General features: G+C 47.5%; 1 protein-coding gene across 2 annotated transcripts in view; it reads right to left on the reverse strand.

The window, feature by feature from the left end:
• Positions 1-12,981, reverse strand: part of RALY (RALY heterogeneous nuclear ribonucleoprotein) — a 134,311-nt gene that overhangs the window by 87,244 nt on the left and 34,086 nt on the right. Inside the window, exon 2 of one of the 2 annotated variants that reach the window (XM_058814621.1) lies at positions 2,447-2,531. The gene's annotated coding sequence lies outside the window, so the exon portion shown is untranslated. Of the gene's footprint in view, positions 1-2,446; positions 2,532-12,981 lie in introns of those variants that run through there. The other variant, XM_058814622.1, reaches the window with a different exon arrangement.

The following is a 12,981-nucleotide window of genomic DNA, read 5'->3' on the forward strand; positions in this document are numbered from 1 at the left end:
TGTCAGGAGTTCTGAGGGAGGGAGGAACTTGCTGGATAAAAGACAATTCCCTCCACTTACAGTAAATACCTTGTACAAAAAGAAGGGTCCACAGTTCAAAACTCTACTGAATATGCCAATAACCAAAACAAAATTTGGAAACATTTCTGGCATTGTTCTTTGTAAAAATGTTTTCAATAGTAAAAATCCATGGATTTCTTCAATGCTGCTGAATCCCACAATTTCATTTGCTGAGTTAAATCCTGGTCTGTGGAATTAGGGTTCAGTAGCTGTCTTTGCCATGCAGAACAGGGTTTTTAGTCAGGTCCTTTGTTCAACCTATCTGTGTGCCAGAATATTTTGTGTCAGAATATCCTCACTACCATCACAGGCAGGTACACTAACCTGGAACAAAAAATGGTTATAGACAAATCTGATCAAACCCAAGTTCCCTTTCTCCCTCACCTGCTTCATTTTGATTTGAAGAAGTTCAGGTGAGTCTTTTCCCTGCTGTTATTTGGAGTTTCCTGGATTAATTTCCAAATAAGATCCTTATTTACTGGGGTGGTAATCTCCAGGGGTCCATCACCAACAGCACAGCTCCTGCCTCTGTGATAAGAAGTTTTATCTGATCAGGTTTGTTTTTTCTCTCTTCTATGCAATATCCAAAGGCACACTCCAGCTGTGATGCCAATGAAAAGCCAAGTTCTGCAAACTCTGCTGAACTGGAAACTGAGGACCCACCCCTGGAAGTGCCCACAGCCAAGTTGGAGCAGCCTGGGACAGTGGAAGGTGTCCCTGCCCATGGCAGGGGGGCACTGGATGGTTTTTAAGGTCCCTTTCTAACTCATTCTGTTCATCTGTAATTTCTGCTTTAACCATCTGCCCAGGAGCTGGAAAAGAAACCCACTGCTAAAACCACACTGCTGCATCTTCCTGCCATGTGCTGAGCACAGAATGAGGACACCCTGAAATCTTCATCCTCTGCTGAAGCAAACCCCAGCTTTCACTGCCCTGAAGTCCAAGGAAACTCCCAGCAGAGCAGGCAGAGCCCTCCCTGACCTCGGGGCTCAGCAAGCACAGCAAGTTTCCAACAGGCACAGCCATTCCCAGCAGCATTTCCCAACCCTCAGGTCATGCTACCACTGCACTGATCCCTAAATCCCTTCCCATTGCTCCATAAAGCCTCTGCTTCACAGAGGTGATTTCAGCTCAGCACCCTGGCCAAGCTAGGTGTGGGGGATGTTAAACTTCCTAAATTGTGGGGATAGGAACTCCTCTGTCCTGCCCTAAGCACTGACAAACACAGCCCCAGCAAGGAAACACCAGGGGAATGTTCCCTCCCAGCCCAAGGGGCAGAGGCAGCAGCAGAGCTCTGAGCCTTCCCTGGCCCCAGCCCCACACAGCAGCAGCAGCTCTGCACCTCGCCTGCTCCAAGCACAGCAATTCCAGGGATGGTTTTAACTTTGATATTTTCCAAATTCTCTGCTCTGTTCAGGTATGTAACTCTGACACTTCCTATTAGGTGTCAGCAGGTTCTCTTCACAGTTTGACAAAGCAATCCCTCCCCAGCTGGAGAATCAAGGACAACCTTTACCCAAAGAGCCCAAACAATGCAAAGAGAAGGGGGCAAGGCAGGGGGCTGAGATTTCATGATCTGGAGCTGCAATTGGACAGCTGAACCCAATATGTAGATGAACCAAAATTGATGAAAGTGTAAAAACTCCTGACCAGGATCCATCTTAAATTCAGTCTGGGTGCAGCCCTGGCCGGGTTCTTGTGCTGTCCCTTTAAGGCCTTGCAATAAATCCCTATTTTGTCCATTTAGCTCTGTCTAGTCTCTGCTCTAGATCAGCCTTTCAAGGCACCTCCACCTGCCTCTCCCTGCGTGCCCTTGCTCTGGGATGAGCCCAGCAGGGTTCACCTCCAGCTTATCCCAAGCACACTCATTTTCACCTCCCCATGACAAACTGCAAACAGAACTTCAGCAGCAACACAGGCAATGAATGTGACACGCAGACATGCCCAAACCCGTATCCAAAACAACCCACAGGGTATAATTACAGACTCAAAAACAGAATTAAGCTGGGAAAGACCTTTGAGATCCTGGAGTCCAACCTCTGACCCAACACATGGCACTGAGTGCCACATCCACACCTTCCCTGACCACCTCCAGGGACGGTGACTGCACCACTGCCTGGGCTTCAAGTGACCCAACCCCAGCCCCAGCAGCACTGGGGACAGGTTCTCAGCACACCCACCAACCTCTGACTCCTGAACACTCACACCAGCCCAGGGGAAGGGAAATCAGCCTCTCCCAGCAGGCACCAAGGGAGGAACCCTCAGAGTGCCCCAGAACCAGGGTTCTGTACAGCCCCTCTCCTGCCAGGGGGGTGCTGCCCCAAATCCCAGGGCTGTGCCGTTCCCAGGGCTCTGCCCCCCCCAGGAGCACCCCAGAGTCACTCACCAGGGCTGGCTGGGCCCCTGGGTTCTGTCACTGTCCCCGTGCCCGCAGCGGCAGCGGGCGCAGCTCCTCTCCGTGCCTCTTCACCCTGCAGGAAGCAGCACATGCAGGAGGGTGAGCAGATAATCCACGACTTTCTGGGAGCTCTGCAGGGCTGGGAGCAAAGCTGCTGCTGTCTGCAAGGATCAGAGCTGGGACTTTCTGAGCTAAGACTCTGAGCTGCTTAGCAGGGAGCTGGAAGCAGAGCAGACAGGGGTGGTTGTGTTCCCAGGGCTGAGCACTGGGGGGATGTTTCAGGCTGCCTCAGGCACCAGAAATCCCACAAAAACTGCTCCATCAGGTTAATGCTAGCACAGGACAGGGATGGAGGCAGGCAGGAATTTTTGGTCACCATAGCTGAGGGAAAAACCAGAGTTTCTTCTATAGGACGTGAAATAACATAATGTGGACACGCAGCTCTTCCAAGGTGAAAACAGAATTCTTAATTTTTGACTCTAACATTTATAGATTTCCAAAAGTGACAGTGGATTGGAGGGTGACAGTGCCATCTCTCCAATGACACTGGACAAACCAACAGTCCATCAAAATCTTCCTCTTCCGTAAAAGAATGCAAAACAATGAATTATTTACATAAGTGTGTGAGAAAGTTTGCTACAAGAATGTAAACATCAGAAGGTTTAGAAAAAACTTAAAGAATCAAGACAACAGTGAAATATCCCACAGTAAAACTTTTTCATAATTTTGTTCATTTATTTATTTCATATTTGGAAAATATTAAATGTTGAAACTGAAAATTTTACTTTGAGTTAGGCCATGGGAGACAAAACAGGGAGGAACCCCCTTTAATTGATGCACTTTAATTAACTGCCTGCTTTGTCAAAGCCCTGCTCCTGCATTCTGAAGCAAATTCCCAGCTTTTCAAAATAAACAATACCTCAATTTGGCTTCAGTCTTAACTGATCTTTAAATGTCCCATTTTCCTGGATCCATCCCCACAGAATCCCAGTGAGGTTTGGGTTGGAAGGAACCTTGAAGCTCATCTTGTTCCAATTCCCTGCCATGGGGAGGCTGCTCAGGTCCTTCAATTAGCAGTTCTGTGCCCATCCCACGCTGGGCTGGGTTTCTTCAGCCGCTGAGCACATCAGCCACCTTTCCTGACCCACCTTTTGGGCAGGGATGCTGCTCAGCCTATGCTGCTCCCACCTCTCTCCTGGGAGCAGGATGTGCCTTGCAGGAGGCAAACAGCAGAAGAATCTCCTGTATCACAGACAGGAAACCCTAAACCAAGGCCAGGATAGGTTTTCCTGTTTCACTTCAAGGGGCAGACCCAGCTCCCCATCGTCCCTAATTTTATATCTTGACATCTCCATCTTCTGCCTGTGAATTCTCTCCTGCTGTCACAAGGTCACCAGGCCAGCTGGAAAGCCATTTTTCACACCCTGGCTAATCCAGAGGCACCTGGCTGCCTCCTGCCAATGGCAAAATGCTGACAACAAAAATAATTAGTGGGCAGCAGGACCATGGCTGGGTGACAGCACTGGCCTTTACTGCACCAGCCAAAAATTCAAGGGATTCAGGAGCAGCTCCTGGCTCTTCCCCAGGCTCCTTTTGTGACCCTGAGCTCCATCTCCGTGCTCTGAGGTTGGTAACACTTCCCAGACGTGGCCATGCAGGTAAACTAATTTATGGTAAGGAAATAATTCATTAGGATGTGAACAAAGGTCTGTTTAGAATAAAATTGTAATTTGCTTAAGCTTTTCATCACATTTGTGCATTAACTGAATATTCCCAATATTCTCACAATGTCTGCCTGAGCAGATTGAGTGGAACAGGGTGCCCAGAGCAGCTGTGGCATCCTTGGAAATGACCAAGGCCAGGCTGGACAGGGCTTGGAGCACCCTGGGACAGTGGAAGGTGTCCCTGCCATGGCAGGGGTGGGATGGGAAGAGCTTTGAGGTCTCTTCCAGCTCAAACCACTCCCTGATTGTGAGAAATGATGCTCACTTCCAAAATTTAAAAGGTTTATTAAAATCTTATCAAAAATGCAACAGAAGACTGAATAGAGAAAATATTACAGCACCAGGAGCAGAGGATTTTCCCCACCATGTGCTCATCCACACCATGGAGGTTTCACCTTTTAACCCTTTAGCCCCTTCCAAAGTTCTGTCCACTGGCTCCTTTTCCCTGCCCAGTGGTGGAGTTCACCGCCTTAAATCCTGATTGGAGCTCAGGTGCTGCCATAGTGACAAACTGACCCTCCCAAATGTCCCAAACTCAGGCCAGCCCTGATAACAACACAAGGGGGTAAAACATAACTAGAAATCTATAAAACTTCTCTTAACATATACAGGATATTTGCCTTTTAATTGTGAGAGTCCACCATGGCATCACTCATCTGTCACACTGTCTCTGTGAAATGTCCAGGGCCAGGGGATGCTCTGCAGCAGGAGGCAGGTCAGGAGGAGTTAACTCCTCCTCACTCAGCTGGTTCTGTCATGACACTGATGAAATCCCCCACAGGACAATGGTCCATGGAGCACCACCCATTCTGCAATCAGATCAGGGCTGGCAGAGTGCCCTCCCTGTCCCAGGCAGAGCACAGGCACCCCTGGAGCCCAGCTGAGTCACAGAAATTCTCAGAATGACCAGGTTGGAAGAGACCTTCAAGATCATCGAGTCCAACCCAGCCCCAACCCCTCACCCAAACCCTGGCACCCAGTGCCACATCCAGGCTTTGTTAAACACACCCAGGGATGGGGACTCCACCACCTCCCTGGGCAGAACATTCCAGAACTTTATCACTCTTTCTGTAAAAGCTTTTTCCCAATCTCCAGCCTGTATTTCCCTTGGTGCAGCCTGAGGCTGTGTGCTCTGGCTGTGTCAGTGCTGCTGCAGACAGAGCCCAGCCCCAGCTGAGCACAGGCACCTTTCAGGAGCTGTGAGAGTGATGGGGGCAGCCCTGAGTCTCCTTTTCTCCAGGCTGAGCACCCCCAGCTCCCTCAGGGCTTCCTCACAGGGTTTGTGTTCCCAGCCTCATTGTCTCCTCTGGATGCTCTCAAGCTGCTTTCCCTGCATCCCTCCCCAGCACTGCCCCTGCCTGTGGGCACCATGCCAGCCTCCAGACACCCCCAGCTCAGAAAGGGAATGAGAAAGATCCCAACATCCCCAGGCAGATGGTTTTCCCTGCCTGTAAAACACGAAGGGGGCTTGTAGCCCCACATTTCTCTTCACAGAGAAAAGCAAGGCACAATTGTTCCCAAGAATATTTCTGGGATTCACATTCTCCAAACCTCAGAGAAAGAAAACACAATTCTTATAATTTGCTGTGCCTGTGTTTGTGCCAAAGTAGAATGCAACATGAAGATTATTTACCCAAAGTGAGGATGTTTTGTTTCCTTGGCCTGTCAGGGCCAGGTGTGTGTGTGTGTTGGGACTGTTGGAGGACAGTCATGAGACTCAGTGCAGTGTGTGCAGGGTTGAGTGCTTGGCAGGTTCAGTTTTAGATGTAGACAATAATATATAATATATAATATATAATATATAATATATAATATATAATATATAATATATAATATATAATATATAATATATAATATATAATATATATTATTGTAGATTATATAATATTATATTATATATATTATTATATATAGTATTATATATATTATATACGTATAATATAGTAATTAATTAGCCTTCTGATATCCATGCAGTCAGATGCACCATTCTCTCCCCTTGGTGGGGCCATCACAGCATTGCCATAGGGGCTCAGTGAGCAGGGCATTCTGCTGAATCCCAGCACACCAGGACAGCCCAGAGACAGGAGAGAGGAAAGAGAAGCCCTGAGCAGCCTGTCAGAACAGCAGCAGTGGGGATAATTGGTTTGTACACATTCCTCCCCCACCCAATTACCAGCTCAGTTTGGTGGTTGATTGCACAGCACTCTGGGCCAGCAGAGCTGCTGCTGTTTCCATTCCTGCACACATCACCCTGTCCCTAAATCATCTCTAATAGCTCCTCTCCTCAGTGCCCTCCCAGCTCCTTCCAGCCCCATCAGCACGAGGCAGGTTGCAGATATGGACGAGCTGACATTTCTCTTTTGAGTAATTTGCAGTGGATTTCTTGCCTGTTTGATGTAGTCATTTTGTTCTCTGCACTGATGTGACATTAATTATTGTTAAATATTCTTATCTGTTACACACAGTTCTGTTTAGATAAAGGTCAGTGCGTGAACCCCTGACAGTGCTCGTTGCTGCCATGCTCCAAAGCCAATTTGTCATCCTCTCCCTTCAATACCTTCATCTTGGTCTCAGTTCATTTTTCCATTAATTCAGGCACAGTAGAGAGCCATTAAAAAATGCAAAATCTCTCAGCTGTTCAGCTCAGAACTTGGATAGGGAATGATGAGTCTGAGGAGCACCAGTTGCACAGGGAGGGCAGAGAATAAAGCCCAGGAAAATCCAGCAGCAGCCTTTTAAGGAACTGCATGGCTGCCCCCCAACAATCTGTGCATAATTCTGCTTTAATGATCAGCTAAGCCTTGTGCAGCACAGCCTGGTGTGAGATGGAGTAACAGCACAACCCAGAGGCCCTGGCACAGGGTGCCCAGAGAGGCTGTGGCTGCCCCTGGATCCCTGGCAGTGCCCAAAGTCAGATCAGAGAGGGATTGGAGCAGCCTGGGACAGTGGAAGGTGTCCCTGCCATGGCAGGGCTGGCACTGGATGGGCTTTGAGGCCCTTCCCAACCCAAGCCAGGCTGGGTTCATGATTCTCTGCTGTGCCCACACCACCCTCTCTAGTCAGAGGCCAAGCTCAAGCTGTCCCAACGTTCCAGAGCAGAAGCTCCTCCAGCAGGAACCCATCTCCCCCAGACCTGAGGAGCAGCTGGGTCTGTCCACTGTTGAAAGCGAAGGGAGACGACCCATCTTGTTGTTGATCAGCATTGACTCTGATTTATTGATTAAATCAGCCACTTTATATAACAGTGTTAATTAACTTCATGCATATTGCAAAATCTGAGCTCACGATAGGTTGCAGAGAAAACTCTAACCCCTCCTTTTGTTTTACAATACCTGTGGTTTGTTTATTGAAGACAGGACCAGCGTTCTCACTGTGATATGAAAAGTTCTCAAAACCTTCCTAATCTGTTCCCAGAGCAGCTATCTGTTCCCAGAGAGCCCAAGGACAGAATGTTTTGCCTGTTATGGGAAGACTGTCTGAGAATCTTATTGTTTATAAAGTGGTGCTTGAGAGAGCCTAATTATTTATAGAATCAAGCCTGGGAAATGCTGCTTTATCTCTACCTTTTACTTTTCCCTCAGCTGTATACCTTCATGGCCTCTTTCTTTCAGCCATGCATGAACCAGACTCTGCACTGTCCATGGCCAGAGAACCTGCACCAGCCTCTGCTCTGTCCTGCTTTTGGTCTCTCTGCCCAAAGAATTCCCCTCTGCCACCCTTAGGAGTCACTCCCCACCATGTTACCTGCAAGGTGGGACTGCAGAGCAGGGACAGCCCTGCTGGGACTCACTCCAGCACCCTCGGTCCCTGCATGCCTTGGGACCCCTTGAAGAGCCCAAAATTGAGTCTCCACAGCCCATCAGGAGTGCTGAGAGCTCCCAGCAGCCCTCAGATGGCTGTGCCTGGGGCAGATCACACGTCCTGCAGGGACACATGGCAGCAGGGACAGCCCAGCTCAGCTCCCACTGCAGGAGCAGGGCTGGAGCTCTGGGGCTGAGCAGACCTGTGGGGCTGCCCAGCTGCACCTTGTGGGCTCCTGTGCTCCACCCAAAGCCGTTGGAGCTCTGGTCACTGAGAATTTCAGACTTTCTGTGGTTTTAGGCACTGACTCCCAAGAGAACACTGCATTGACCTGAGGTCATGGAGATGCTTCCAAAATGGAATGACAGAACTGGGATTGTGGGTGTGGAGTTTGAATAGAAGTGTGTGATATCACAGGGTGGAAACTTAAGAGTTTAAGGTAATCATAATACAGCAATATAATATAATATAATATAATATAATATAATATAATATAATATAATATAATAACATATTGGAGCAGCCTGGGACAGTGTCTGCCCATGATGTCCCTGCCCATGGCCTGGGTGGCACTGGATGGGCTCTAAGGCACTGGACGAGCTTTAAGCCCAGTAATATATATATATTATATATATTATAATATATAAAAATATATATTTTATAAAATATTATATAGTCTATATATTATATTTATAAGATTATATATATTACAATATATATAATATTTTATAAAATGTAATATATTCAATATATTATACACAGTATATATAATATATAATATATAATATATTGTATATTGTATATTATATATTATATATTATATATTATATATTATATATTATATATTATATATTATATTATTATATATATAATCCATATATGTAATATATATTATAATATATAAAATATATATGTCATGTGCTCAGCCCAGCACTTGGCAAATGGAAGAACATTTGAAACTTTATTCTAAGTGGCATTTTATATATATATTTATAGCAAGATGGAGGTTTTAGGGCAGAGCCTGAGAGGCTGCTCCTTCTTCTTCACCTCCAGCACAGCCATAACCCAGAGCCAGCCTGGTCACACTCCAGAGTCCAAGCTAAGGGAGGCTGAGAGAGCCCTACAGAGCTCATGGGACCCATGGAGAGGAGCTAAGCCCTCAAGCCAACCAATTCAGTGACAAGGACCAGGGTCAAGATGCTCAGGAGGCTCTAAAGCCAAGAACAGGACACTGAAAGGGCTCAGCTGCCTGCAAAGGCGGGTTCTGCAAAGGTGGATTTGGCATGACTGAAGTAGCACATCATGAATCATGTGCTCAGCCCAGCACTTGGCAAATGGAAGAATTTAATTTTGCATTGTGCTAAATAATTCTGTACTTGTAAATAAAAGGGAATGAACTCCCAAACTTGTCCCCCACTCGGTGAAACACAAGGAAATGGTGCAAAGTGCTGAATGTAATCAACTGTGGGGTTTTTTCCCTTCACTTGGAATCTCAGAATCATTAAAGCTAAAAGGACCTGTAAGACAAATGAGTCCAACAATGCCAAGCCCGTGTCCCTAAGCCCCATGCCCACATGTTTTCTGAACACTTCCAGGAATGCTGACTCCACCACTGCCCTGGGAAGTGTATTCCAGGGCGTCACCATTATTGCTGGGAAAAATCTTCCCTAATCTCCAATTTAAAGCTCTCCTTGCACAACCTGAGGCCCTTTCCTCTCCCCCTGCCCATTTTCAGTGGCAGCAGAGCCCAGCCTGGCTGCACCCTCCTGTCAGGGAGCTGGAGAGAACAAGGAGGTCCCTCCTGAGCTTCCTTTTATCCAACAATTCTTTTCTACAATGGAATGGGTGGGTGTATCATCACAATTAGACACAGTCCTTACATCCAGCCCTTAATTAGACTGGTCTAATTAGAAATTCACTCAGTTATTGTACACTGAATGTGCAATAAAGTCCTGCCTGGGTGGGGTTCCATGAGACAAGCACAGCTTCCCCTGGAGCTTCCAGAGCTGACATAACCTGGAACAAATGACACCTGCAGTGCTGGGACCTGCACAAGGTGTGCATAATGCTCAACATCAGGCTGATTCTGCATGGCTGAAAGGCAGGAATCAGGCAAAACCATCTCATTGATCAGAACCACAAATAAACCCCTGGGCAGAGGGATTTTGCAGCCTCTGCTGCAGCAGAGCCAGGGGAAGCAGCAGCTCTGCCCCCTCCTCTCTGCTAAATCAGGAGCAGGAGAGGGGAGAGCTGGGTTGAGAAAGGTATGAGGCAACACAGGTCCTCTCCAGCCCAGAGGACACAGTGTCCTGAGGCTAAAAATACAGAGACAAACCAAAAAGTCAAGGCTAGCAAGAGGCATTAGCAGAGGCTGTTTATTTCTGTGGGCAGGGAGCACCCAGAGAGAGCCCAGCACTTGGTGCTGCCTGACGGACAGGCTGCTGCAGCTGGAGGGCTCAGGTTTCCTGCACACACAGGGAACTGTCCCTGTCCCCACTGTCCCCCCTGTCACACCTTGCCTGCCATTATTTTTAGCTGCTGCACAAAGCGGGGTGATGTGCAGGAGCAGAGGGACAGAATAAAGCATGGAAACACCACCCTGGGGAAGGCTTGTGGTGCTGTTCACAGTGGTTCCAGGATGAGGGAAGAGATGAGAATCTTGACTTTCAGAAGGCTGATTTATTATTTTATTATATTATAAGAAAATTATATACTAAATTATATACTGAAACTAAACTAAAAGAATAGAAGAAAGGATTTCATCAGAAGGCTTGAAAGGAATAGAAAGGAATGAGAATAAAATCTTGTGGCTGCTCACAGCCTCGACACAGGTGGCTGTCATTGGTCATCAAGTAAAAACAATTTCCCATGCTGGGTAAACAATTCTCCAGATCACATTCCAAAGCAGCAAAACATGGAGAAGCTGAAGCTTGTCAGGAGAAAAGATCCTGGCAAAAGGATTTTTTATAAAATATGTCTGTGACACAGGGATCCAGGATCATCAAGGTTTGTGAATAAACTCATCCAGAGTGGGATCCAAGATAGAAATCTCTGTACCAGGCTTTAGCAGTGGGAGATGTCCCTCACCCTGGTCAGGGCTGGGCTGCCCCTGCTGCCCACAGTGCCCCCACCATACCTGGACACACCTGCCACAGCCCAAAGGTCCCTGGAATGCTTTCACCACCAGAACCAGTGGGACACAACTTCACTGGCAGCCCTAAGGACAGGGATGTGTCCTGAGCCTGCTCCACACAGAACCATCACAGAATCCCAGAGTGCTTTGGGTTGGGAGGGACATTTAAGACAATCTCTGTCCACCCCCTGCCACGGCAGGGACACCTTCCACTGTCCCAGGGTGCTCCCAGCCCTGTCCAGCCTGGCCTTGGGCACTTCAGGGATCCAGCGGCAGCCACAGCTGCCATGGGCACCCTGTGCCATGACTGGAGCTGTCAGAGCTCATCTGCCCTCACCTGGCACAAACACCCCCAGTGACACCAGTGTGGAGCCAGTGGAACACCAAGGGAACACCACAAGGGGCCCCTGGCACTGGCTGTGTGCCAGGCTGAGCCTCCCACACAGGGCTCTGCAATTCAATTTGCCTTCCTTCATTAACCACAATGGATTCACATCCCAACCAGAACTGAAAACAATCAATTATCTCTCTATTTAACCTCACTGCCATCTTCACATTCCCTCTGTCCCATCCAAACTCTGGCAGGGCTGACAGAAATTTGGCAAGCTCTTCCCACTGCAGGACAAACTTCCAAGGTAGAGAAAGGAAAACATCCCAATTTTTCTGCAAGAGTGACTTCAGCACTAACTACTGCAGAAATATGAACAGAAAACTCCAGACTGATAAGTGCAGCTGATCCCTCTGCACCTTGCACTCCAGAGCAGGGACGGAGCTCTGTGTCCTGCTGGAAGGAACCACATCCCTCTGATGGAAATGCTGCTGGACAAGCAGGCACTTGGTTTTCAAGGCTGATGGCAGAGGTATCTCATGGCAAAAGAGCACCCAAGAAGTTTCACCCACCAGCACATGCTGTTGGCTCCAGGAGCTGGTGCAGCAGTGAGAATCACAGAACAAAAGATCTCCAGTGTGGGACTGTCACTGTCATATTTTCTGGAAAAATCCCCTTGCCCAGGATCCTTCTTCTGGCAAGCTGAGAAGCCTCAGAGAAAAAGGAAAACAATATTATCTCATGTGCTTCTCCTGTGTTTTGCTGCTTTGGAATGTGGTTGGAGATTGTTTATCCAACAGGTGCTTGTTTCATAGGTTTCATGTGAATTGTTTTGACTTAATGACCAATCACAGCCAGCTGTGTCAGGACTCTGGAGAGTCACAAGTTTTTCATTAGTATCTTGTTAAATCTTCTGTAAGTATCCTTTCTCTATTCTTCAGTATAGTTTTAGTATAGCATAATTATAATATAATATAATATAATATAATATAATATAATATAATATAATATAATATAATATAATATAATATAATATAATATAATATAATATAATGTTATATTATATATCCTTCTAAGAACATGGAGTCAGATTTATCATTTCCTTCCTGCCACAGGAGGAAGGAAATGCAAATCCCACATGGGATAATTAATTGTTTGTGCTCCTTTGGCCTCTGAGAGCACATCAGGTGAGGCAGAGCTGGTCTGACACTGAAGGGAAGGTGCTACTGCTGCTCTGCCATGGCTGAGCTTTGACACAAACCCAGTAAGTCCCAGCCCAGCAGCCACCTGGACCCTTGGTCATGGTGCACAGACCATGGTACCACAGAACTCTGACCAGTTCCTCACCCTCATTGTCACTGACCCCTCCTGAGAGCCTCCTCCCAAAGGAGTCAGTGGTCCCAGGGCAGCCACAGGAGGTTCCTCATGGCCAGGGGACCTCCAGGGATGTCCCCACCATCCACACAGCCCCAGCTGGAGAGGGGGATGTTCATTCTGCATCCAGCTGGGTGGTTTGCTGGACACCAGCAACTCTTTT

This window comes from Ammospiza caudacuta, chromosome 15 (genome assembly GCF_027887145.1).
Source record: "Ammospiza caudacuta isolate bAmmCau1 chromosome 15, bAmmCau1.pri, whole genome shotgun sequence".
NCBI lineage: Eukaryota > Metazoa > Chordata > Aves > Passeriformes > Passerellidae > Ammospiza > Ammospiza caudacuta.